Here is a 6,232-nt window from a genome sequence, read left to right as displayed (position 1 = left end):
CTGTCTAGCCTTCTTCCCCAGGAAAGCCCTCCCAGTTGCCTCCTGTAAATGCATGGTGCATGGACATGCAGCCTTGCCATCAAAAAACTACCAGAGAGTAATACAAACTAATACACGAGGATAGGAATTAGAATAATTCCTGCATGAGCACAAGCAAGGTAATTTCAATTGCAATTCTCAACCTGAGCTAAACTGGCAATTGAAGGAGTGTGTATTTGTAATCAGTAGCTGTGCACTTGCACTGAAGGAGAGACTCGGGAATGGCACACTTGGACAGTATTGCCTCCTTCAGATGCACTCAGCCTGTGCAGTACTCTGCCTTTTCCCTCTTTGCTGTTTTTGGTCACAGCTCACACATCTGTGAATCATTCAAGGGGAAAGTTTTAGAGATGCTATGTGTCAGGTCAATCCAGGTTCATTCACTGTGCAGCCTTAGAAAGCCAGAAACACTGGTGTGTAAACAATGGGGGAGGGGAAGGGAAGGTTTAACAAGACAACCAGGGTTCATCTTTTCTTTCAGTGTTGCATATAGTTTGGTTTTCTGGTAACACAGTAAACTGCAGTTGTATTTTCTTTAATTCACTTATACAAATACAGCAGCCAATCTATATTCCTGCACTCTGTGTGTCGTGAGGGATGCACAGAGAAAACCTTTGTTATTTTTCTGGTGCTAAAGGAGCTGCTCAAGTTAAAACATATTCCTCTACACAGCAACAGCAACGTAAATGACTGACAGCATTAATTCAATCCAGGATGCCTGATAAATTGAGAGGGGTTGTTTATCTAGTGTATGAAAGAGTCTCTTGGGGATGGGTTTTATTGTGATCTGCATTGTCATCCATCTTCCTATACTGTCTGTGCTCATGTTTGTGAGTAAAACATATACAGTAATTTAGCATTCAGATAATCCCACAGCTATAATCCAGACAGATTTAGCTGAAATTTCTCCAGGATTTCTATTATCTAGATTTAGCAGTGTGGTGTCGACTGGGTATTTTTAATAGCTGCAAATGCTTTTTCCTACAATAAACAACATATTTTGATGTTCTCATAATTGAAGCTGTGGGTTCTTCCTGGCATTAACCACACGTAAAAATGTATCTTTGTGAGGACAGTGACTGCACAGCTGGAGCATGGTTTTAATGGATTCCAGCTATTTGACTACATACCACGTAAGACCATACAATGTTTATATGAAAATCAATGTAACATAACGTATACTGACGACAATCTGAAGAATGTGCATCTTCACACATCATCTATTTGAAACTGAATTCAACTTTAATTTTAATAACATTTTACTACAGTATATTAGACAATATAATATAGAGCCTGGCTCTCTGACAGCATTTTTCGTAAGTAGATCACAGCTTTTGTTGCTTTCGGTTTCCTCAGACAGAACTTATAGTGTTCCTTGCTCAGCAGTTTTGAGGAAAAGAGGCAGTCCAGGGGGAGAGAGAGCATCATTATCCACATGAAATGAAGGGATATTGAGTCCAAATGCACTGGGTGCTTTTCACAGCAGACCACCCTTTGTGATGTGTTCCTCTGATTAATTGCAAATATACTCAAGGGAGCAAAGCAGACACTGAAGAGAGGGTTCAAGTATTCTTGCACCAAAAATGCCAGCCCTCCTACACTCGCTGGCATTGGTGGAGCTGCAGGAGAAAGAATGCTTATGTGGCAGACTTTTAGGAGGGAAATGTACTGTGGGGAAAACTGTAAAGCTGCTTCTTTCACCCAAGTAGCTTGAGTGAGAGTGTCTGAATCGAGGCGAGCTGCAGAGCAGGGCAGGACTGTTCTCTGCCTAGTAATAATTGTGTTGCAAATGCACCAAGCACATTATTCACCCCCAGGTCAGATCTTCTGGGAAGAGGCTTGTGCACGCTTGGCACAATAATTTGATCCTAAGATTATGTCACCCATAAGAGTCTGAGAAATTCAAAATAGGCAAACCATTTGGGAATGTTTGGAAAACAAACTATCTGGAACCATTCATGGGAGTTGGGATGCCTTGTGTCACATTTTTGCTCTCTGAAGTGTAGGATTCAGACACCAGTTGACTAGCTGAATTCATGTATGCTGCCCATGAAAGCCTTGTGCTGTGTTCCAGATACCTTCTCTGACTGTGCAATACCACCAGCCCCAGTAACTGTAAAAATCTTGAGAAGTTTTCAATATGAAGAGGGAGGATGCTGTGTGTGTGTGGTGGTACTTCTGGTTTCATGCTTGCTCTGAGTTATTCTTTGCAATACTATTGCAGTTGGGTTTCAGAAGCAGCAGCGCTTATGTACTTGCAACTAAAAAGAAAGGGAACCAGAACATTCACTAACCTCACTCTGATGCCCCTGCTAAAGCAGTGGGCCTGCTCCTGTCACACTAAAAGCCTCCACTTCTGGTGTGAGAAATTATATTTATGCTGGAATATCTATCAATATCCAAGTTTCATCCTCAGTAATTTAGAGCTACGAAGCTGTAATGCCAACGAGATGGAAAAGCAATCTGATAGCTCTTAAACTGCTCTTTCTTCCAGACGGTGCCTGGGGCACTAGCTGCTGTAGCTGGGAGTTTTCAATCCCCAGTTCTCTTCTTTCTCAAAAGGATTTCCTTAGACTCCTAAAAAGTGATACCAAACCACCACAGATGAGCAGAAGAGTTTAAAAAGGACCTGACATAACTATGTCTTAGCTACATCTTTATTTGAAGAAAGTAGAAATCAATTTGAAGTCTGACAGCGTCTAAGGAAGTTGCAAATGCACCTACAGGCATTCTCATTGCTGCACATAGCTGCTCAACTCACTAGTTGGAGTCTGGTTGCCTGCTTTTTTTTTTCTTGCCTTTTTTCCCCATCCTATTATATCCTGACCTCTCATTCACTAGTGAAATCATGCTGAGGACATTTTTCCTCACTCCCTGTGGATTTTCACTTGCTAATGCAAATGAATCTCAAAATACCATCTTCCCAAATTATTAAATCCAGGGCTTGGTGTTACATACTGGGCTTACTTGAAGTATCAAACCAGCAAAGAAAGACCAAGAAACAAAACGGGATGTAAACCATGTAAATATTGACAGATTGTTTTTATGACTAAACTATGATTATTCTTTGTTAATTTGTCTATGTTTCAGAAAAGAAGGGAGGAAGTTTGAACAGCAGAGTAGTGGTTTCTTACAGCAGGCAACTGTGTGTTGTGATGTAGAATTTTCTGTTCAAGAAATCCCTCAAAATGAAAAAAGTTCTGAAAAAAACGTATGACAGTATCTCACAGCGAGGCAAGTCTGGTGTGTTTAAAAGTAACATCAGTGTGTTTTATGTCTGTATCTGTAATCTGAGATTAAATACACTGTGGATAAGTTTAAAACCATAATTTTTTCTAACCACCTACCAGGCACTTATGGAGTATATTGTTTCCTTTCTGACAGCTAAATTACTAGTAATAAAGCTCTGTATCTTTCCCATGATGGTGTTTGTCCTCTAACATGGTTGTGCAACTGCATCATCTGCCATAAACTGCACCAGTATAAAGATGGCAGAGTCTGGGCCTGTAGCATTTAGTTAACCATTCTGTGTGCCGTTAGCAGAGCTGGTACCTTTCTACCCCCTCCCCTACCTCAGTGCAGGAGGAATAAAGCAACTCAAACTAGTCAATGGCTGCAATTCTGAAAACAGATTTTCTGTGCAGGAAGTTGCCATATGCACAACCATCCTTTTTCTCTTTGAGTAGCAAACAGCCAGAAGGTACTGAGCCCCCTCTCAGTATTGCAGAGGGAAGAATCTCAGTCATGGCTTTGGTAGCTGTGCCCTGCTGTTTTTTTAACCCATTGAGGTATTTTCTAAAGATGCTCTTATTTCCCTGTGCTTGGCTGGTGTTATGGTGACCATTAGTGAATATATCAAGTTACTGGTATGGGAGTAGCCCTGCCAGGAAGCCAGAGGGCATGTTCAGTGCGAACTGTTTTTAGAAGCCCAGTTAGGCACAGCTCTGAGTTGGGTGCCTGCTATGTTAATAGAAGGACTAAATGTTACTTCTCCTACCCCCTGAACTTGAACAGAGCACAGCCTGTCCCTGAGAAAAGCCTTACTTCTGGGTTGATGTCATATTTGGCTACTTGGCACTTAAAGCATTGTGTAAAGGACAGTTTTCTTAAGCTGGGATCAGACAGTTGGATTTTTGAGTTTAGAATCTGCCAGATTTCGGGGGGAGAACTTTTTCAAAACAGAAAGGGGAGAAATTTAGAAAGGAAGCAAATAAACAAACAAATAAATGCCCCATCCTCCCCAACATGGGAAATTTTAATGAACAGAATGTGATCAACTAATTCTGTGGGTTAAAGTGAAAATGAAAAGCAAAGTCAAAGCTTCCCCTGCGTCCTTTCTTCCTGATGTTGAAAGAGATCTGTTCCTTGATTCATGAAGGAAGGAAAATGATCTGCCTCAGGAAAATCAAGTTAGGAAGGTAACTTACTGATTTATTTATTTTAGTCTTCTTATGGTGGTATAAAACATCCAGCTGTAAAGTGCACTGGTTTGTAAACTGAGCTGCTCCACTAGAGGTTATTCAGATTAAAACTGCTGGAAGACTCTGAGCACCATCCCAAACAGTAAAGTCCAGCATTTTATCAATTATAATCCCCATGCTTTCCTCCTGTCCTCAGATATCAGTTGTAAGATGGCAGCTTTTATCCAAATCTCCATGAGTTCACACATGATATTTATTAAAAAGCTATTTAAGTACACCAATTATCTCTTATGTTCTGTTCAAAATAGCGGAGGACGTCACATGCTCTCTCGTACTGAGGTTTATTCCTTGATCTGTTTTGCTTTTGAATTGTTAGGGGAATTTTAGAAGCCTGATAGTATGGGAATGGTTGTTTCTTGGCTATATGGGGTATTGATTTGTAAGAGCAGTGATAGTGTAACTGATCAACTAATTGAAAGATTGATAAAGCTTTTTGATAAAGGATGCCATTCTTCTCCTATCTCAGCTCATTTGCGATTGTTTTTTTTGCTAGGTTGAGCATCCAACCCAAACACGTTCATTAGGACCACAAAGATCCCTGTGGGTACTGAGAAGACTATAACCACCACTGCTGACTCATTCACTGCACATGGGAACTGCTACCCCGCCTTTCCCTCCCACCCCCATTTACATGTTATCTGCCCATGGAGTGGGTTCCCTCAACTGGGAACAGGCTTCATCCCTATCTCAGTGGTACCTTTCCTGATAGCCTAATTTTGGCTCTGATCTAGATCCAGTGCCTAGATAGGATAAGTATAAGATTTCAGCCAGATGGATTATGATCAACATTTTCTTTTCAATGTTCTTGGCTCCAACCCCACAGAAGACTGCTTCAGCCCAACAGAATAAAACCCTGTCCTTCAGGCAGCTGAGCCAGTTGCCTTATTTTAGCATGCAATGTGATTATCCTGTATGTTCCATATACAAGGTATTCTACTCAGACCTTCTGGTTTGCACCTGAAATCTGAATTTGCTGCCAACTTTAGGACTACACAGTGTGAACTTCCGTACACAAGTAGATCAAGGCATTAAGAATCTGGACCTATGTATAATATCATAAAAAGATAGTCTTTTATTTCTTACATTTCACCCTGATAAAAAGTAATGTACGTGCTATACTGAGCTCCGTGCTGGTGAGGAAAGCTCCTTGTGAAGCTTATAAACTTATGCAATGCACATAGATAATGACTTTTTTTTTTCCCCAACTTGATTCAGATTATAAATTAATGAGATTTAGTCCACCAGTCCTTACTGAGTAATTCTGCAATCACATATGCATGCTGAGGAAGACCTTTCAGTGAGATTCTTCACAGGGTAAGTCTTTGCCAGCTATTGGAAATGGGATCATTGCAAGATACTAACATTTGCCTGCTACTTATCAAATGTAGCACAAATCTGCCTGGCCTTTTTATTTATTATTTATAATGTAGCAGACAAAGATAATATTCTTAGAATTATTATTGGAAGAATTTGTGACCTGTTATGAAGTGAAAGTGATTTTGATATATGAGCAGTATCAGGAGAAACTGCCAGTGTGAAAACTCAAACCAGATCTGTGTGCATAATAATCTTGTCTCACAGGAAGTGGTGGGAGTAATATGTGAAAGAGGTTGTTCACATGTCAGTATCCTTGGGAGCTCTCTAGGTGACTTTTCCTGCACTTTGTGATATTCTGCAAAAAGAAAGATTTTCCTTCCCCTTCTTGAGCCTTT

This window comes from Pezoporus flaviventris, unplaced genomic scaffold (assembly GCF_033815535.1).
Source record: "Pezoporus flaviventris isolate CSIRO_AGI_PZ_B2104156 unplaced genomic scaffold, CSIRO_AGI_Pfla_v1 ptg000006l, whole genome shotgun sequence".
NCBI lineage: Eukaryota > Metazoa > Chordata > Aves > Psittaciformes > Psittacidae > Pezoporus > Pezoporus flaviventris.
This window is presented reverse-complemented; position numbering follows the sequence as displayed.